This window comes from Mustela lutreola, chromosome 8, assembly GCF_030435805.1.
Source record: "Mustela lutreola isolate mMusLut2 chromosome 8, mMusLut2.pri, whole genome shotgun sequence".
Taxonomy (NCBI): Eukaryota; Metazoa; Chordata; class Mammalia; order Carnivora; family Mustelidae; genus Mustela; species Mustela lutreola.
Window position 1 is genome coordinate 102,969,177 of NC_081297.1, and position 22,320 is coordinate 102,991,496.

A 22,320-nucleotide genomic window follows, 5' to 3' on the forward strand; every position below is an offset into this window, starting at 1 on the left:
CCCAGCTGTCTCGTGACTAAACTAAGGTGATTTGAATCTAAACCTCACTATTGGTAAATAGTAATTTCAGTAATACTTGGCAACACAGAAAGCTGGCCTCCGTTTTCTTATCTATAAGATGAGAAAGTTGAATTGATTCATCTCTATGGTCATGAAGTACTATAACAACACGAATCTTTTGGTAATCTATTATAGTTCAGGTACACAGTTTCTATGATACTGACTGAGGATAATTTTTTTGGCTCCTAAATCTTCCTAACAGCTGATAGATTTTTTTTAAAGGAAAAATTCAGCTCTATTGAATACCTTTGGTTTTCTAACAAATGTAGTGTAGTTGAGGAAAAGGAAAAGGGACAAATAGACATTGAAATACTACTGGACATGGATTCAATCCCAACTCTGCTACTTACAAGTTATATGACCTTAGGCAATTTATATACCCTCAGTATTTGCATCTAAAATTAAATAACAACTACCACCTCATATCCATTAGGATGGCTACTATTACAAAAACAGAAAATAGCAAGTGTTGGTAAGGACCTTGAAAATTGGAACTCTTGGGCATTATTGGTGGGAATGTAAGATGGTTCAACCACTATGGAAAACAGTATAGCAATTCCTCAAAATTTTCAAAATAAAATTACCTTATGACCCAACAATTCAATTTTTGAGTGTATACAGAGAAGAACTGAAAACAGATTTCTTAGACATATATGTATACACATGTTTAATAGCATTATTTATAATAACTAAAACACAGAAGCAACCCAAGCATCTATTGGTGGGATAATGAATAAGCAAAATGTGGTATATACATGCAATGGAATATTATTCAGCCTTAAAAAGGAGGGAAATTCTGACACATATTTAGAACGCAGATGAGCCTTGAGATCATTATGCTAAATAAGCCAGTCACAAGAAGACAAATATCATATGATTCCATTTATAGGAAGTACTATATGAAGAGTAGTTGATATCATGGAGACAGAAAATAAAATGGTGGTTGCCAGGAGCTGGAGAACAAGGTAATGAGGAGTTATTGTTTAAAGGGTATAGAGTTTCAGTCTTACAAAATAAAACAATTTATAATTTTGGAGATAGATGGTGGCAATGGTTGCAAAATATGAATGTACTTAATACCACTTAAGAAATGATTATAATAGTAAATTATATACTATGTGTATTTCAGTACAGTTTTAAAATTGGAAAATATTAAATAACAATATCTATCTTGTGGTATTATTATAAGGGTCAATTAGATAACACAAATGAAAACCCCTGAATACCACCTGGCATATTTTGGATGAACAAATGTTTATTGGTATGTTCCATAGTATAGTTTTGGTAGAAAGAGGTGGCTAGTTTTTCTGTTCAAGGTCACTTTGGCTATTCAGGGTCTTTTGTGGTTCCATACAAAATTGGGATTTTTTGTGGTAGCTCTGTGAAAAATGCTATTGGTATTTTGATAGGGAGTGCATTAAATGTGTAGATTGCCTTGGATAATATAGACATTTGAACAATATTTGTTCTTTCAATCCATGAGCATGGAATGTTTTTCCATTTCTTTGTGTCATCTTCAATTTCTTTCATCAGTGTTTTGTAGTTTTCAGAATACAGATCTTTTACCTCTGTGGTTAGGCTTGTTTCTAAGTATCCTATGGTTTTTGGTGCAATTATAAATGGGATTGATTCCTCAATTTCTCTTTCTGCTGCTTCATTGATGTATAGAAATGCAACATATTTCTCTATATTGATTTTGTATCCTATGACATTACTGAATTCATGTATCAGTTCCAGCAATTTTTTGGTGGAGTCTTTTGAATTTTCTATATAGAGTATCATGTCATTTGCAAATACTGGAAGTTTGACTTCTTCTTGCTGATTTGGACGCCTTTTATTTCTTTTTGTTGTCTGATTGCTGAGGCTAAATAACAGTGGTGAGAATGGACATCCCTGTCTTGTTCCTGACCATAGAGGAAAAGCTCTCAGATTTCCCCTTTGAGGATGATACTAGCTGTAGGCTTTTCATATTTGGCCTTTATTATGTTTAGGTATTTCTTTATTGAGGCTTTTTATCATGAATGGATGTTGTACTTTGTCAAATGCTTTTCTGCATCTATTAAAAGGATCATATAATTCTTATCCTTTTTTTTACTAATGTGGTATATCACCTTGATTGACTTTCAAATATTACTCAGCCATAAAAAAGAATGAAATCTTGCCATTTGCAACAAATGGCTGTAGCAAGAGAGAATTATGCTAAGCAAAATAAGTCAGTCAGAGAAAGACAAATAGCATATGATTTCACTCACATGTGGAATTAAGAAAACAAGTGATCAAAGGGAGGAAAAGAGAGAGAGACAAATCAAGAAACAGCCTCTTAACTATAGAGAACAAACTGATGGTTACCAGAGAAGAGGTGGGTGGGAGGTGGGTGAAATAGGTAATGGGGATGAAGGAATACAGTTACAATGAGCACGAGGTATTGTATGTAGGTGTTAAATCACTAAATTGTACACCTGAAACTAATATCACACTATAGTTAACTGGAATTTAAATAAAAACTTTAAAAAACAATAAAAGTAATAAAAAAGTAAGAGGTGGTTGGGATTCCCTGGTCAGACTACCCAGGTGCTAATCCAGGTTCTTGGTTTCAGTGTCAGAAATCTACTCTGGCTAACTTAAGCCAAAAAAAAAAAAGAGAGAGAGAGAGAGAAAAGAAAAGGAAGGAAGGAAGGAAAAGAGAAGAGGGAAAAGAAAAGAAATTACTAGAAGGATATGGGAGAGTTTACAAAATCAAAGGGAAGGCTGGAGACCAGGCCCTGCAGAATAAAAAAGCAAGACTGCTTCAGGGTCTCTAAAGCAAAAATATTGCTGTAGTCTAGACAAAGTGCTGAAATAAGTAAACTCCAACTGTTTCCAAACTCTTTGTACCCTGATCAACACTCAGATTCCCCAAGCAACACTCATTTAGGTTCACTCAGGTCTTAACACCTTCCCTTGACCAGGGGTAATCAGGAGTTAACAGTTGGTTCCCACCAGAATGCTACCAGTGAGAGAGGAGTCATTCCCAAAAGAAAAATATTAATGTCATTGCCAAAAGACAGTCAAAAGATTCAGGACTGACAAAATTAAAAAGTAAAAAATAAAAAATTTCCACCAATCACTGACATTTTTGCATTTGGGGAAAATGGGAAGAGTTTGGTAGAGGGACATACTACATGGAAGAGCCTCTAGAACTCCCCAAAAAGACCTAGCTGCTGAAAGCACAATATTGTCATCAGAGAAATGGATATCCAGCCGAACTTATAACCTAGCCTGGAAGGTTCTTCCCAGAACTAATAGCTGTATCTTAGTTGTGCTGCTGTGTAGACCCTCCTTCTCTTTCATCAATTCCGTGACACAAACCTTATCCCCTTTTCCTGATTCCATTTGTCATTAAACCCTGTATCTTTTTGGAGACTTAAACTCAAGTCTTTGCCTATTTGTGATTTCTGGCTACCAACCTCAGTTTTCCAGATCTCTGCACTTAACACTTTCCCTTTGATATTGTAGTTTATTTCAATCGGGATGGTATCTATACTTACCTCTCTATGCCTCAGTTTTCTTTTGTGGAAAATAAAACCATTTGAAAGGTCATGGAAGAGATGACCAAGGAGTAAGGAAGCTGATGCTGAAGATTTTATTTGAGGAGGATAAAGCCCTTTGGACTAAGTAATTTATGCTTTCCAGTGAGAAACATTGAAACATTTTCACTTTACAGTTTACTACTGAGTTTAATGTAGTCTAACACAAGGCATCAGAGCTTATTATAGGACAAAAATTATCTCATCAATAACCTCATCATAAAGATCACAGCATGGGCAATACCATAAAGCAGCGAAGAACTGACACATATCCAAGGATCTGGTTTCTAGTTCACTTTGCCACAAATAAGCTAGGTTGTCATGAAATATTTTTTTACCTCTCTGGGCTTACACTTATTCCCTATAAAATTAGGGGATTGAACCAGATTTGGCCTTTAAATCTCTCCTTGCTTTTATATTTTATGATTTTAAACAAGATTAGCCAGACCCTCAATAAAAGTAAAAAGAAAATCTTGAGCAAGGTGAAGGACATAGAGTGACCAGGATTCTATTTGAGATGCTATAGTCAGGGAAGACATCTCTGGAGAGGTGACAGTTATACAGACTGAAGGAAATGAGAGTGTCCACATGTCAATATCTGAGATTAAAGGGTTCTAGGCAAAATCGTTCTTTTTTAGTGATGGTGTACAGTGTGACAAGAACTCTCATGCCTCAAATGTCCCATCCCTGTTGAGAGGAGACCATGAAGAAATCATGCCAATCCAGGACAGGTCCCAAAGAAGCTAGATGGGATATAACAGGGTCTGGGGGCCCAAGACAAAGGGCGCATTATGGAAGTCATCCTTCAGAAGATGGTAATAGTCAAATCTAGGTGAGTAAATTCACAACAGCTCATTAATTTAAAGGGATTGTTGAGGAATAGAAGTCTGGGGCCTAAATGAGTATGGACAAGAAAGAGGCTGAAGTTCTAGGAAGTCAAGTTGTGAAACAGAAAGGGTCCTAGAATGATATTTTTCTAACTGAGAGTAATGACCTCTGACCCAATGGGTCATGATGAGCTTATTTTAAAAATTAAATTAGAAGAGAATGGACTCACCAGAGTATATCACATAGAGAAAGGACAAGTGATTGTTCTGTGCAACATGTGTTTCAGGTATATACCTGTACGTGTTAAGTCACTTTGTAAAATTTACTTCTCACTACGGGTCATGGTCAAAAAAATCTAAAAGTCAGTGGCCTAGAAAAATTCCAGCTATGGAGTACAGATGCCAGTGGCAGCTCTTCATTCAAAGATTTATGTGAGTAGACCAATCTAATATGAAGAAGCCAAAGCAGAACATAAAAAACGCTGTTGATGGGAGTATAATGTGAATAGCTATTATGGAAACATTTTGTCAATATATCCCAATATATTTTTTTAAGATTTTAAGTAATTTCTATACCCATTGTGGGGTTTGAACTTACAACCTCAAGATCAAGAATCACACACTCCACTGTCTGAGCTAGCCAGGCGCCTCTATCCTAATATTCTTGAAAAGAATAAATACTCCCATTTCCATAAATCTATCCTGAAGTGATAACCCAAAATACACAGTTCTATGCACTGAGATTTTCATCACAACATTATTTATAAAAGTAGAAAATCAAAAACACCTAAATATTCAACTAGGGAAATGGATAAATTATTATATACCCTGAATCATATCTCTTAAATCTCTTAAATCTTAAATGATTTAAAAATCATTTTTTAAAAATGCAAATTATGACTGCACCCCTGCTCAGTGATTAATATGGGTTTACTTTCCCATCCACTGGCTTGCTCACTCCTTGGTCATCTGGTTCCTGACCTCCTTGCAGATTTGTGACAGAGTATCTTGGCCTCCAATTACCACCTAACTTGTGGATTTGGGAACTCTAGTTTTTGAACTCTTTGCTCATCACAGACTTCTGCTTCTTAAAGTAACCAAATCGAGACTCTGTTTATTGGTAGCCTGTCCTCACTGCCTCCTGTCTCCTCTCTTCTCCATAAGCAACATGTCTTCCCACAGGACCTGCTTCTCACTGAGTCTGTATGCGTTAGAAAAGGTCAGGAAAATGTGATATATCCATATAATAGGTTATTGTTCAGCCACTAAAATTTATTTTCCTGAATAATTTTAATGAGGTGAGAAAATGTTTATAGTGTTTTTGTATCTGGGTCCATGTAAAGACCTAGGCCCAAAGGGAACCCAAGGACTTAAGGAGAAGTGATTTGGCTCTACCAGGCTTTCTTTGCTGTTAAGAAATGTGTGAAAACAAGGAGGGAAGAGGTACTTTCTTAACATAATAAAGTCAGTTTTATCAGTTCATAAGAATATGGCCAAAAGTATAAAAATAAGATGCAGAATAGATGTGGGAGGTATGAAAGAAAATTTATCCTTAGATATAGAACTTGTTTGGAATTTCAGACATACCAGGAGACAAAAAGCAGAAGCCAGAAGGTGCTCTCCCACCTTCTCTAGCAAGAAAGGCACCCTCTACCTACCTTCGACTTTGTAACCACCTACAAGAAGTACAGCTTTGGCCCTGAAATATTAAGTAAGAATAGTTTTTAAACTAAAAGAAAACTCAAATGCCCTCCAGGGCACAATATAACAAATGAATGAAATTGACCAAGGTAAGAGAAATGGAAATGTGGGGCAGGGACAGATGAAATAGGTATCCCTCCCCCATGAGGAGGAGCAGGGGCTTCCCAGCTCCTTCAGCAGTTAGTTGCCCTGCAAAAATCCGGACCCCGTGTCGTCAGGTCTTGATAGTTTTTCAAGAGATGCCAGAAATCTAAAATGCTTTTATATGAAAAATATTTTTAAAACAATGTGCATGCCAAACAGAATGTGTCTAAAGGCCCAACACACTCACACAACACCAAAATGTGAATAGATGCTGTCTTTGGGTGAGGGGATTTAGGGTCGTTTGCCTTTATTTTTACATTTGGCTGCATGTTCCAGAATTTTAACCAGAACATGATATGACTTCTATAAACAGAGAAAAGTTGTTACTTGTTAAATTTTTAAAAATTAATTACTGAACAGAGCATTAAAATGACAAATGGCACATGAATCTTCACTGGGTGGATGTTTACTTGTACATTTTTTAATGGTTTCTGTCTCAAATTTGCGATATATCAAGAATAATTTCAGCCCAAGCACAGCAATATGCCAAGCCTCAGGTTTAGTGATTCTAGATTTGTGCACATCCTCTTTAGCTATTGTTTTCAGATCAGGAGTCATGAAAACAAATAGTTTGTTCCATAATATTGTCATCATTTCTACTTAGTTAAGCGTTAGCCCAGATTCTTTAATATGCAAATCTGATTCTGCATAGATATTGGAGGAAAAGAGCAGGTAATGCTTTCTTCAGAGTAATTATAGGGTAGTCTGCCACATAAGGTGGTTATGAGCAGTAAATGAGTTAAAAATTTGTATAGCACTTAGATGGGTGTCTGGTACAAAGCAGGTGTGAACGGAGTTTTAGCTATCAATCTTTCTGACTATTGCTACCATTGTCATTACTGTCATCATCATCATCATCGTTCTCCAATAAGCAGCAGTTAAGAATGACCTTGTCTTACTAGGGGATGGGAGAGATGATGGAGGGAGAGGGGGAAAAGGGAGCTATGGGAAGGAAAGGGGAAAAAAGAAAAGTCATTTTTAATATGCTATTTCCTAACTGGAAAGACAGAAAGGGGGGAACTGAGAATGCAATACGTCTAGCGAGTCATGGTGGAGAGGAGGCCCAGGGCAAGGACAGAGTTGGAGAGATCCAGCAAAGTCCCAGGTATCTAGTAGACCTCAATTCCTCCAGCTGCAGGTGGCCCCATTATGGATCATGAAATTAATTTAGTAAGTGACAGTCCACTTTTTTTTAATGAAAGAGAAATGGAGCAGAGCAGAACACAGTAGGACAAATAGTGAGGACAAGTATTGTTTACCAAAAATTTCCTTTTTGTTTTATATAGATGTATGTGTGGGTAATAGTTGTAGTAGTCAAAAACTTCTGAAAGCCTTTTACTAGACCAATATGAAGCATTAGCCTTCTCTGCATTGTACCCCTTCTTCAAAAGGGTGTGTGTGGTGTGGCTGAATGTGTGTGTGAGAGAGTGCTCAAGCACATATACATATAATTACCCTGAAAGAATTTCAGAAAAAAATAAAATCTTGAGAGAAACAAAGAAATCCCCACCTAAATGGGATGCCTAAGTCTAAAGATAATTATTTCAAGGGCAAACTTTTAAATACTAATAACAAGGGTTGTTTTTTGTTTTTTGTTTTTTAAGATTGTATTTATTTGTTTGTCAGAGAGAGAGAGAGAGAGAGACTGAGCACAAGCTGGGGGAGTAGCAGGCAGAGGAAGAAGCAGGCTCCCCCCTGAGCAAGGAGGGGGAAGCGAGGAACTTTCCCAGGAGCCTGGGATCATGACCTGAGCTGAAGACAGATGCTTAATCCACTGAGCTACCCAGACATCCCTAAAAAGTAGTGTTCATTGAGACCTTACTGCATGCCAGGCACTGGGCCTCCACATTAAATCCTTCCAACAACCCTAGGAGATGAAAACAAACACCAACAATACTAAGAAACCCCTAGATCAACAAGCATTGCAGATTCACAATCTTCACCGGACAGATGACCCTCCTTCCCTGTCTCCTCTCTCCTTCTCCTCTCTGTCCGCATTTCATATCTCAGGAAGGGGACAGAAGAATGGCAAAAGAGAAGGAGAAAGTAAAGCCTCTGAAAAAGAACAGATGGAATCAAGAAGAGGAGGAGGGAAGAAGGTGATAAAAGGGAAAAGGAGAGGACTATTGAACATGGTTGATGTTGTACCATATGTCTCTAATAAATTATCGTTCTGCCTGTAACATCTTCCGAGAAGCTCTATAAGGGGACTCCGTGGTTAGGGTGGGGTTGAGAAGGGTAGAAGGGAATGAAGGGAATTAGTGCCTCATTCCTCTCAAGGTCTGCCTTGTCTACACACATGCATCTGATTTGGCATGAAAACCTGCCACAGACGGACCGCTTCTGTGAAAACCAGTACTGAGGTACTGATATCAGCATCTTGTACAGGGGGAGCCTGGAGTCATGCATTTCCTCTCTCAGGGGAGCCCTCCATATCTGTTTGATTTCTGTGAGGCATGCCAGCAGGCTTTGGCTCCGCGTTAATGACTTTCTTCCTTTTGAATTCCTGTGAGATGTTATTCCTTTTGGTTTCCAGGAGTTGTGTGCCATGGTGATTTCAGCCCAGTGACATTTTTGCTGTGATAAAAAGCAATGATGAGGAAGGCCTGCTATGTATCCCCTGTCTAATGCTGCTCCCCAACACAGCTACTAATGCTGGCTTTCAGAGAGCACAAAGGCTTGGTTCTGTTTCCAGGGCCCTGGTCATGGGCCTTTACTGTCTAATAAACTGAGCGCTCCAAACCATGTGCCATTCACACCTACTTCCTACCTGGGAATGACCCCTTCTAGCCAGAGCCAAGTGGACCAACACGTCTGGAGATACAAAAATATTGCAATTAGTGACCGAACTCTCACTCTTTAACTATGATGTGACAGATCACCAGTTTACTAAACAACTTTATTGCTAGATATTCTCCACCAGCATTTTTGCCAATGATGACATGTCAATATGTTTTAAACTAGGGTTTTGTTTGTTTTGCCAGCCTCTATAACCCTCAAACCCTGCTCATGTGTACGTACATGCACACACATACACATATACACGACACCCTTCCTTCACTGATGTAATAAGCTGGAATAGGAAAACATCTGCTTAAATTGATAATGAATTTATCAAAATTTCTACGTTGCCAAGAATAACAGATTTAAGACAGTATTACCTATACAAGCCTAGAAAATTAATTTTTTATCTTCCTAACCCCAAAGAAATCACAAAAATTTCCCTTTGCGCGCGGGGGTGGCTCAGATGGTTAAGCAATTGCCTTCAGCTTGGGTCATGATCCTGTAGTCCCAGGATCAAGTCCTACATCAGGCTGCCTGCCCAGCGGGGAATCTTCTTCTCTCTCTGGCCCTCCCCTCCTCATACTCTTCCTCTCCCTCTGTCATTCTTTCTTTCAAATAAATAAATAAAATCTTTGGGAAAAAAAAAAGTATCCCCTTTTGCTTTTGTATCTTCCAACTGGAGCCCGGTTTGATCTGTGTCAATGACACTCTAAATATAGGAACTTTTAGTGACTCAGGCCATGCAGAGGGAATAGAAAACTTCAGGCTGGGGCACCAAACCCTCATTCTTGATCCAGTCTTTGAAAGCACCCCATAACATCTCAAAATATAATGAGGGCAGTAGCAGAAAAAAGTCCTCGAATCAAAATTAATTTTAATTTACTTTGATTAAATGCCTTTTAGCACTTTGTTGAGACAGATGAAGATATTCTTACAAAATCGAAAAGCAAGTAATTCTCTAATCTCATTTTTGTTGCCAAGTTCCAGCTGACCTACTTTTAAGTTGCCCTGCAAAATGTGGTCTCCACCCACTTCCCCTCCTTCCTATCTACACTTCCTCTTGACCTCTTGCCTTTCTTCCCTTCTGGTTCTTCTCTTTCAGAGACTCCTCTTTCTCCCCCAAATGTTGTCTGCAGGAAGGTCATGAAGTTGGCCTTGACATCCTCTTCTTCCCTTGACTTGATGGTGAGACCCCACGTCCTCATGGCTTCCCCTTGAGGGGAAGGGAGACACCCAAATCTCTAGACATGACCTCTCACTAACTCCCTAATCCCCTAAATCCAGGGTAACTAACCACTTGCCCATTTTGCTGGGACGGTCCCAATTTATGTCTGTCATTACAACTTAATTATTAATAGTCCTTGCTTTCACCCTCAGAAAGGTCTCAAACAACACATAATTTAGTCAATATATTTTTAGTCACTCTGCTTAAGATTAAGGATTTCCCTCCGAACATTTACTTGATCCAACATATCCTCATTCCTCACTACACAAATCCTCATTTACATTTCTGTTGGCAGTTCTGCTGCTCTTCCATTATTCAGAACTAGAAGTCTTGGACTTACTGACCTCTCCTCTCTCATCCCATCTTAACAACACACAGAACAATGGCAGGAGCCAATGTTAGAGGAATGGACACAACTCCTGACTGTGTCACTTACCAGCTCTTTGCCCTTGGTTATCTCCTATCTCTGTGCCTCCATATCATCATTTGTAAGACAACGAGAACAATATGTTCTGACAGGGTCATAGAGAAAAGCAAATAAAGCAGCTTCTGAGGGGCCACCCAACACTGTGCCTGGCACAACAAATCTGATTGCTTTTTATTCATACACTCATTCAACACAGATTTACTGAGCACCTACTACATGCCAGGCATGGTTCTAGGTCCTGAACAAGATTGTAAAAAAATATCTGCCCTCTAAGAACTAACATCCCAGTGGAGAAATTAGACAATGAAACAAAGAAATCATGTCAGGTGGTAATAAGGGAAGGAAAGACCAAGCAAGATGGGGGGGTGGGGAGTGCCAAGGTGGAGAAGAGTTTCTATTTTCAGAAAGATAGCCTAGGAAGATGTCACTAAGAGGAGGACATTTGGACTGAGACCTAAAAGAGGTGAAGAAATTAGCTCTGCAGATACTTAGGGGAAGAACAGGCATAGGCACGTTTCCAGAGTCAGGAACAGGTCTGATGTATTTGAGGAACAACAAGGGCAACAGCTTTATGGAGCAGAGAGAACAGGTGGGTGTGGGTCGAGAGAACAGATGAAGCCAGAGGTAGCAGGAGCCCAACAGTGCAACCCTTGTAGATCCTAGCAAGAGGTTCAGCCTGTCCTCTGAGTGAGGTGGGAGCTGATGATCCATGTGTGCCAAGGAGGGACTATGTTGAGATAAGACCACAAGAGGCCAGGCTCAAGCAGAGAGAGGTTAGGAGAAGATTACAGTAATCCACCCAAGAGATGATGGTGACCTGGACCAAGGTGGCAGCAGTAGAGCAGGTGAGAAGCAGGTCTCCTAACAGCTGAATTACTGCCAACAGCCCCTCACTGGTCCTCGCCGGCCCTCCTACTCCTGTCTCTCCTTCTTTCACTTTCATCACATCATTTCCCTGCTCAGGAAAAACAGTTGTGTTGCAGTAGCTATCCAAGTAACTCCAAACTCCTCCCCCACACTCAAGACCTTCCACTGGGTTCTGCATCTTCACTGTTCTTTCCTACCATAAACCAATCCCTACCAGGGCTCCACAAATTCAGTGGCAACTCAGATGGTAACTGGCTTCCCAAATGGCTAAGAGACTTGCTATTTGATATGGCTGTTGAATATTAATAGGATAGTTCTTTTAATTGGATCTCACCACCAGATATCTACTGCAACAACAAATAGTAAGAGCTAACACCGTGAAGTGCTTACAAAGAACTTTTACAAACTGCATCTCCTTTAATGCTCACAACACCTCCATGTGATGGATGCTATCATTACCCCGAATTTTAAAGATGAAGAAACTGAGGCACTGAAAGGTTAAGTAAATTGATCAACATCACAAAGCCAGTTAAGTGCGGAAACAGCGTGTGGAGATGAGAATTTAATCTGGAAAGTCCAACTTCAGAGTCAGCACTCTTAGCCATAACCTTCTGTTGCCTCTATACTTGAACATGCTGTCTCACATTTCTCTATGTAAATCATATAATTGTAAGTGCATGTACTTTCAACTCTTGTTACTACCCCCACACCTTTGCTTAGCCTTTTCTTCTCCTCATCCTTACCTATCTCTGCCTTGCCAAATCCCACCCAGCTCTCAAGGGGTAACTCAACCTCCTATTCTTCACAAACCTTCTCTAATTATATTAGATCTTGCTGAACTTCCATTCTCTCCGCTATTTTAAATCCATAGCAAATCACTCAAGCTGCTATCCCCCAACTGTACTACAAGCTGCTTATTTAGAGCAACTATAAGTTATATCTTTTTTAAATATCTCCACAGTGTGGCCTAATGTGTCTCAATTGAACAGACATTTTTAATTTTTTAAATCTTTTTTAAAGATTTTATGTATTTATTTGAGAGAGAGAGAGAGCACATACAAGTGGGGGGAAGGGGCAAAGGAAGAGGGAGAAGCAGACTCCCAGCTGAGTAGGGAGCCCAATGCAGGGCTCAATCCCAGGACCCCAAGATCATGACCTAAACCGAAGGCAGACGCTTAATCCACTGAGCCACCCAGGCGCCCTTCAACAGACATTTTTTTTTTTTTTAAAGATTTTATTTATTAATTTAACAGAGAGAAATCACAAGTAGATGGAGAGGCAGCCAGAGAGAGAGAGAGAGGGAAGCAGGCTCTCTGCTGAGCAGAGAGCCCGATGCGGGACTCGATCCCAGAACTCTGAGATCATGACCTGAGCCGAAGGCAGCGGCTTAACCCACTGAGCCACCCAGGCGCCCTCAACAGACATTTTTAAATAAAGCTTATGGTAAGCAAGATCCTGAATGGATCCTGGAGATACCATGAAGACAGTGCTCAATAATGTTTCTTGCCCAATTGGGAGGATCAGGGAAAATGCTTCCTGAAACATACTTATCTATTATAACTAACCCTTTTATGTAAATACCATCAATGACACTATTCATAAACAAAAGTATTATTTTTATGTCATTTCAGTATAAATTCATTGAGTACCTACTTTGTGCAGAGAGCTGAGTCAAAAGTTTATTTTAAAGGAAACAAGACAAACATCCCTGCCATTGGAGAACTCCTTGTCTAGGTACCACTTTCCAGTCTGTGTTACCATATGTCTTAGGGCATAGTTGGACATAACGAACAGAAAATCCATTTAAATCTGCTTTAGGTAAAAAAGAACACAAGGAAATCTCACAGAACTGAAATACTGAAAGAACAAGGCCTGTAGGTAATTGGAACAGAGAATAACCAAAGAAGTTACTTTCTCCATCTTTCCCTCTCCCCCCTCCTCTTTCCTCTCCAATAAACCTACTCCAGATTTCCTTTTTCACTTTGCTTTCACATGATCCATGAAGGCTTCTGCAAAATAGTACCCTCAGCCTCCAAGTACCTACATGCTGAACTTCCAGGTCCAACGTCACTATTAATTATATTTCCTATATTCTAATCCCAAATGTCCAGCATGAGAATCTAACAGGCCCACCATGAAATAGATTTGCACTCCCAGTACAAACAGCTGTGGCTGGCAAGTGGGGAAAAGATGCATAAAGTCGTGTTGAATGAGACATAGGGCTGCCAAGAACCACTTTTCCTGAGGCAGAATTCAAACATGTGGGATGGTGTTTTCTGTAGAATGGAATACAATACATGGTGCAATAGTTGCTCTAGAATACAACACACCTCAGATTCAAATATTGCAGACTTCATCTCTTCATGAAATTTCAGAAATGTAAGGAGTTCTAGGAATGATTGAACACAACTTCTATACTTGAGCTCAGTGGAAACTAAAGCCCAAGGGCTATTAAGGGTGGAGGCCAGACTAGGTTGTGTACTCTGTGACTCCTAATTTAAAGCACATTCTCTAATGAGCACTGGGTGTTATATGCAACTAATGAATCACTGAACTCTACCTTAGGAACTAATAATATACTATATGTTAATTAATTGAATTTAAATAAATAAAATAAAAAATAAAGTGCTTTCTCTACTTATGCCTACCATTTACAAAACCAGCAGACTTTTCAGACCACCTTTGACAAAAGGTTGCCCAAACATAGTCTATACATCACAGTATGTGGGTTTGTTTGTCCTTTTTACTATAATTTCAGTACCTACTGAGAACTTTCACACCTTTCATCCCATTTAGTCCTCATGAGAATCATGAGAAGAATCATTAAACCTATGTTGTAGATGATAAACTGAGACCCAAGAGAAGTCAGGAGACTTGCCTACATTTTATAGTTAGTAATGGGCTGACCCTGGATTTAAACCTAATGTATCTTACTCTAAACCTTTGATCTTTCTGCTATGCAGTGCTGCCTCTATACCCCGAGAAATCAGTCAGGTGTCAATCATAAAAAGAGATTGGGAAAGCAGATTGACAAGTTCAGAGGTTCAAAGAATTAACATGTACGGTAGAGGAGTGGGGTGCTCAAATCATAGACACAATGTCTGTAATCCCTAACAATCATAACTTCTAGCACTTTCCTGCCTCAGCATTTATGTCTCCAGCACAGCAGAATGAATGATAGGAGCATTTTCCAACAGACATATCAATCCCATTTGCACAGAGGGGAAAGCTGGTTCTCATATAAGATTGTTCTGTAGCAATGATTCATTCTTTCAGTGGCATCACTGCTGCCTTTGCTATGGACATAATCGTTACCCATGGAATCAATCTTGAATCCATGGATAGCCTGGTTTAGCCTGCTAAAATTCTTCACAGTTGTCTAAACTACTTCAAATGCTTCTGGATACCTTGACCTTGTGTTCCTGGGACCAAAAAGGAGTGAGGAACCAATGGCTAAATCCCAAAGTGGCTCCAAAGAGTAATATGTCAAAGAACTTTGTACAAGGCAAAATCCCTTAAAACATGTGTATTTTTGCTGCCTATTGTCTTGTGTTCCCTTGCCATGTGGAGATTTATTATCCTTTAAAATGAAATACGGGAGGCACCTGGTTAAGTGTCTGACTCTTGATTTCAGCTCAGGTCATGATCTCAGGGTCATGAGACTGAGCTCCACACACATCAGGCTCCATGCTCAGCAGGAAATCTGCTTGAGATTCTCCCCTCTGCCCCTCCCCTCTCTCCTTCTCTGACTCTCTCTCTCTCCCCTTCCCTCAAATAAATAAATAAATATTTAAAAAAAAATAAGATGCAAATCTGGATTACAAATCAATTGCATACTCTGGTACAAGAAGTCCTGATAAGGTTCTCTCCACAACACAACTAGGGGTAGGGTGATCAACCTCCTCAATTTGCCCAGGACTAAAAGGGTCCTAGGGATGCAGGATATTCAATCTTAAAACCAGGGAAGTCCATGACAAGCTGGTCACCCTAATCTGGAGATTTTTTTTTTTAAGTAAATTTTTTCTCTTCCTAAATTTTAGGAGGTATCTATAGAACCAAGTATCTTGGCAATACAGGATGCTAATTGTCCTTTAGTTACTTTAAACAACATCTTTTTTACAGGTGTGCAGAAAACTCAAAGAATGAATGTGTAACAATTGTATAGTACGTCCAACAGTGATTCTTTTTTTTTAAGATTTTATTTTTTATTTATTTGACAGACAGAGATCACAAGTAGGCAGAGAGGCAGGCAAAGACAGCAGGGGAAGCAGCCTCCCCGCCGAGCAGAGAGCCTGACGCAGGGCCCAATCCCAGGACCCCAGGACCATGACCCGGGCTAAAGACAGAGGCCCAACCCACTGAGCCACCCAGGCACCCCTCAACAGTAATTCTTAATACTCTACATAACAGATAAAATACATCCAGCAGATGAAGAGCAAAATTGACAATGATTCATTTCAATCCGTAAAGGCCTGACAGGGACTTCTATGTAACAGCAAGTCTTTTAGCAATCAGCACAGTAGTCTTTGATTCATTGTCTTTAAACAACAGGCCACCCAAGACTTCACTCTTCTAATGGTAGGAGGTGGGGGTGGTTTAGTCCCAGGCACCCTGTTGAAACTCCTACCTCTGCCTGTGTCCAGCAGTGTTGGAAGGGACAGCCCAAATAATGTGCACATTAATTAAATTTTCAATAGGGGAAGAAGAGAGGGAGCCTGGTGAGAATCCAAATAGCTTTAATCCTTTCTGGAGAATAAGAGTTAACGCTTTACCTATCTAGCTTCTAAAAACAATTCTTCAAGACTTAGCCCTGCAGTGGCTAATTGATTGATGTCATTTATAAGTAACCTAATAATGTTGAATAATTTATTTTAAAATGACAGATGTTAAAGATATAGAGCCATACTAATCTGTGTCTATTGAAGAATATTTTCATGACTATCATATGATTTCAGATCAGGAATGAGTTTTGTTTTGTTTTAAAGATTTAATTTATTTGAGAGAGAGAAAGAAAGAGAGCATGAGCAAGAGGAGGGCCAGAGGAAGCGAGAGAAGCAGACTCCCCACTGAGCAGAAAGCCTGACTCAGGGCTCAATTCCAGGACCCGGAGATCATGACCTGAGCTGAAGTTAGACACTTAAACCAACTCAGCCATCCAGGTGCCCCTTGTTTTGTTTTTTAAACAATCTTCAGATACCTCATTTTAGTACTTATAATAAAGTGAATTTAGGAAAAGTGTAATTTTGAGCCAGTGGATAAGGCTAGATTATAAATTTGTCATTCCACAAATACATGCTAATCATTGTGCTGGGTAATAGGAGACATAGCAAAAAATAGAAATGGTGCTTGTCCTCCCTCACTTGGTTTCCATTCTAGTGTGAAGACTGAGAGTAAACAAGTAAACAATTACACAAAATAACTTCAGACTATGATTAATAAAAATTAATAACAAATCTACTGTCAGTCTTTATATTACTTTATCTATAGGTCTTTGAACCATTCATAAAGCCAACCTCAATATCATACATTATTCAACATCAGCTTTCTTTCTCAATTCAGTGTTTGTTAGTTCCTGCTTCACTTGAAAAGCTTCATGAAGAAGAGTGATTTAATATTACATCATAATTTTCCCACTAGAAGAACTATATTGTCCACCTTGGGCTATTAAAAATTCTTTATTACTTTTTTATTGTTTTATTTAATATTTTAAGAACCCCGGGGACAATTCATAACATCAAAATGCAAGATATTACAAATAAGCTGGAAGTACAGTTTCTCACCACTCATAAGGCCTTCTTTCCTTGCTAATAAGTTTAATACCTCTTCTTTCTGGTTCTTAGAACAAATAGAAGAATAAGGGGGAAAATCTCTATTCCATCTCTGTTAAGTATGACCAGTGCCAGGAGAATGGATACAGAAGGTGAAGTTGCCTGTATGATACAAGATGGCAAATTAGCTTCTCTAGAGAGGACAGTCAGGATGGGCTTCCCCACCCTTTCCCCACACCCAACCCCAGCCTCCAAGCATCCCTCTTTCTTTCTTCGCAATGTCTACTTTCCTCCCAGCTTCCCTAAGAGCCTTCTCCTCCAGTAAATCTTAATCCTCAAACAGGACACAAACTCACTCATACAAATGTGTCAGTGATTGATGACAACAGGATATAACCATTTCAAAAAGGATCAAGGTCTTTAACTAAAAGAATGAAAATCCAGGAATAAGGTCTAGCATTGATGAGTGACTGGTGTGGGGGTTATATCTATTTGGCCAGCCCTAAAGAGATCTTGACTCTACATTTGAAGTCTCCTGGTCTAAAAGCCAGTTGGAACATGGGGTACTGGTGGCTTCTGAGGCAGTCTCATTGTCATACTCCATGGTCATGATATAATATCAAGTAATGCTGTTTTTGATGTATTACAGAGTAATACCCAAGCAACTACTCAACTAAAAAAAAAAAAAAAAAAAAAAAAAAAATCACTGTAGGTACCCTCAGTCCATCTTGGATTATCTTATTTAACAGTTTTTCAGTGTAGTAAAATGTCTTCCACCTATTGCATTGTTACTTAGATTTTTTTTAATTTATTTGAGAGAGTGAGCAAGAGAGAGCAAGAGAGCATGAGAAGGGGGAGGGTCAGAGAGAGAAGCAGACTCTCTGCTGACCAGGGAGCCCGATGCGGGACCCGATCCAGGGATTCCAGGACCATGACTTGAGCCGAAGGCAGTTGCTTAACCAGCTGAGCCACCCAAGCGCCCGTTACTTAGATTTTTATGTGCTGACGTTTGTCTTTCCTTCTAGGGCAGGGACTTTTCTTTTTTTTAAGATTTTATTTATTTATTTGAGAGACAGAGATCACAAGTAGGCAGAAGGGCAGGCAGAGAGAGAATGAGGAGGAAGCAGGCTGGGCAGAGAGCCTGATGCAGGGCTTGATTCCAGAACCCTAGAATCCTGACCTGAGCCGAAGGCAGAGGCTTTAACCCACTGAGCCACCCAGGCACCCCACGGACTTTTCTTCTAAATCAGTCCATGGAAAATATTGGTGGATAGCCTGATGACTATTAAGTATAAATTAACTTTTCCAAGACTCACTTTAAATTTCATTTCGTTCTGAATACCTTTAATGTTGTTGTTGCTGTTGTTATTATTATTACTATTAATAATGGCAATTATGTTTATTGGCTGTTTGCCATGTACCAGGTGCTCTTCCTTACTTTATTGCTTGAGCTGGCAACAGCCCCACATCAGTTATTATTATCCCTCTTTCTGTAGCTGAAGAAACCACCCAAGGTCACACAACTGCTGAGAAACTCTCCTACGTTTGTCTGCCTCTCCTTTGAAAGAGGAGTCTGTCAAAGGTTTTGCTCCAGTATAGGTTAGGGACAATAAGGCGAGAAAGATACTATGGCCTGGCTATTGTATGGGACATGTGAATTCACAAAGTTAAGGTTAAAAGATAGGCAACTTCTAAAACCTGTGTTTTCTGAGGAATATTTATGAGTCTGGAGGTGAGTCAAGAATGAAACAGCCAGTTGCAGGGTGTGAGAACTATAATCAATGCTATGGAACTCAGCAGAAACAGCTTAAACAGAGGAAAGAGAGTTCCAATTTAGATTCGCCCTTTCCAAAACAGGCGATAATAGAGCAACAAGCAAACTGCCAACCACACAGGTTTGAAGTATGTGATGTTAAGGCCAACCCTCCCTGGTAAACCCAGTCTTGTCCCAGACTAAGCTTTAAGTGCTAATGCTTAAGTGCTAATGTTTTAAGTGCTAATGCTTTACTGGGCATTATTATTAGCTTTGCTGTCATAGAATAAACCCCAGTTTCCATCAGAGCAGGCCTGAGAGCAGCTTAAGTATGGCTCTCCATTCTCCCTCCCACTCTCTTTCCATCATCGCTGCCTGCAGATCAGCCTAATAATAGTCCTAACCACTGTTGGTAGGCTTCATCCCAGTCTACAAGGTCCTTTCACATAGCTTATTTCATTCAACCTTGTGAAATAAGTATGATTAGTAACCCCATCTTAAATAGATTCAGAGCAAAGTCATGTCTTAATTAAAATCACACTGCCCAGAAGGACCACAGCCAGAACCGAATCCAAATTTCCTGGATCGGAGACCAAATGAAAGCCTACCAGAAAAAGGGTACCACATGATTATCATTCGATCTACCCTCCATCTCAGACTTCAGGGTTAAAATGAATAACAATTTATTGGATTTAATGGTGTCCTACCATCTGCCTGCCTCCAACAAAAATATATCTCAGTCCCCCAGGACTATCCCTTTACATCTTGTAGTTTAATTTCATTCGTTAGAGTTTATAGAGAGCATTGCTCTCCATCAGTTTCTCTTTTTCCCCAGAGGTTTATAGACAACACAAACAAGTATTAGTGAAGAAAAAATCCTCCTACATGCCCAGGATAGGCCCGGGAGTGATTTTCACTGCTTCAATATGAACTATTGAGGGAAATGGCTTTTATAAAACACATTCATATCCTGAATACTCCCAGTCTCTACGATATGGTGATAGTTCCCATTCTTCTATCAAGATAGAAGCTCATTCTCAATAAAAACAGCTTCTGATCACTTGGAACTGAAGAGGAAGAAAGGAATTGGAAATTACTGTGAGCTATTTAGGTTAATGGTCAGTAATTCAAGAACCAATTATCCAGTTTGTGGATTTTTTTTTTCTGTTCCTATACTACCTCCCTCTTATTGTCTACTCGGCATTTTCATTATCATCTCTTGCAGGAGGGTATTAAAGAAAAAGAGTGGAAGTGAGATTCAAAATCAAACTAAATCAGTGATTATTAAGCACCTACTTTGTGCCAGACAGGGAGATAGGTGTGCAAATGCTAAAGGAGTCATACGTGACCCCTGCATGTGGATTCCTGTGACATTGCTGCACTAAAGATAGGTTTAAAGTGCTACAAGAGCCTGAAGGAAGAGCGAGAAGCCTAGAACGGAAGGAAGAAGGGGAAAGCATCAGATTAAAAAAATGACACTTCTGCTGGGACTTCAACCATGCCTCAGAGAGTAAGCTCTAGGTTCCAGAATCAGAATATGTGAGTTAAAATTCCCATTATATAAGTAGATTATATGATTTTAGCATGTCACTGAGCCTTATCTGAGAAATTAAATTGGGAATGCTTTCAACTGCAAATAACTATCCCCCTAACAATAACTTTAAAAATTGTCTCTTTCTCCCACAACTGGAAGTACCATGGTAAGCAGTTACTGAGAGTGGTTTAGCTGTTCAGTGATGCCATCAGGATCCCAGGGTCTTTGTATGTTTGAAGTCTTCCTTTCTTACCGTATTGGCTCATTGCTTTATGTTTCCAAGATGATTACTGCAGGTCCACCACATTTATATCAAAGGCAGGTCCAGCCATCACACTGACACCTAAAGCAGAAAGACGTAGTGGGTGGGCTGAGAGGGTGGGCTGAGAGCATTATGTACACGTGTCCCATTTTGTTAAGAAAGAGCAAAGCTTCTCAGAAGCTCCTAGCAGAATTCTGCTTACATCTCACTGGCTAGAATTGGATCACAGAGCCACCATAGCAGTTAAGCTAAAGGTCTTGAAAACAAACCAAATGAAACTATTGGTGGGGGAAAAAAAAAAAAGATTTCGTTTTAATTTTTCTTACTTTTATTTCTCCTTTCCTTTATAACCACAGAGGTGTCTGTTTTCCACGTTATCATCTTTTTTGTTTCTAATTATTTTATTATTGTATACCTTGTTGGAATTTAAGTACTTCATTATTTTAAAAATCTAAAGGAAACATAAAATGTAAGTTCTTAAATCTACTTGATTAAAAAACTTCCTACAGCAACTTTATCTCTACTTCCAATTAATAGCTTGCACAATTATATAATCACATAATGCTGAACACTGTGATTTACTCTTAGCATGTATTTGTTTTAGCTATAGCTTACTTATGTAAAGAAGTACAAACATCGCCTAACTAAAGTAGTAAAATTAATTGCACCATTATAGTCACATGACATTCAACGTGTCTAGAACTAGCAGGCAATACAGCTCCTGGAAACCCAATTGCCCATTTTACTGAGCCCAAGGCACTTTCAGGGAGGGTCAAACAATTGATAGACCCACCATACATTTTCCTAACCATGGAGAATGGTTTAGGGGCCAGGATCCAAAAACCTTGGCAGCTCTGTAATTGCATAGTTCTAGAGATGAGAGAGGTAAGAGGCCTAGGATAGAAACTGAAAAGAAAAGGAAGGAACTGGAATATGATACCTGCACTCCAAACATTCATTACACCCTCCTTACTCCACTGCCTTCCAACCCTCCCCAAACACTCAAAGTCCTCTTAAATTTGCTTAGTAAGGGGGAAGGAAGGGAACAAAATTGCAGAAGAGAGACTTCCAAACTCTTGTTAGATATGAGCAGTGTCTTTTAGCCATTCTGTATTTTTCCATTAAATATGTATTACATTTGTAATGGGGGGGAGAGAAGGGACAGAATATGACAAAACTGGGCAGCAAAGGAAAACATAGGGTTAAGTTTCTCTTTGTCTGTGGCCTTAGGTCCAGGCAATTCTTCCCTCGCCCTCACGAGGCTTGCATTTTGGCCCGAAGTATGAAATATTACCTTTACCTTTCATAGCTTCAGCTTACGATAAACGGTGGGTCAGCAGTTACATGACTGCCCTGGAATGATTTCACACTGCTGCCTGCCGTGCCACACATGCGCGGGGTG

The 22,320-nt window shown here is 39.4% G+C and overlaps 2 long non-coding RNA genes across 16 annotated transcripts in view; one reads left to right on the plus strand and one right to left on the minus strand.

The window, feature by feature from the left end:
- Positions 1-22,320, plus strand: part of LOC131839130 (uncharacterized) — a 167,581-nt gene that overhangs the window by 77,898 nt on the left and 67,363 nt on the right. The window lies entirely within an intron of this gene.
- Positions 1-22,320, minus strand: part of LOC131839129 (uncharacterized) — a 173,267-nt gene that overhangs the window by 76,924 nt on the left and 74,023 nt on the right. Inside the window, exon 3 of one of the 8 annotated variants that reach the window (XR_009356810.1) lies at positions 20,910-20,999. The exons of the other annotated variants lie outside the window; for them this stretch is intronic. This is a non-coding gene — a long non-coding RNA (uncharacterized LOC131839129). The remainder of the gene's footprint in view (positions 1-20,909; positions 21,000-22,320) is intronic. 8 annotated transcript variants of the gene reach the window in all.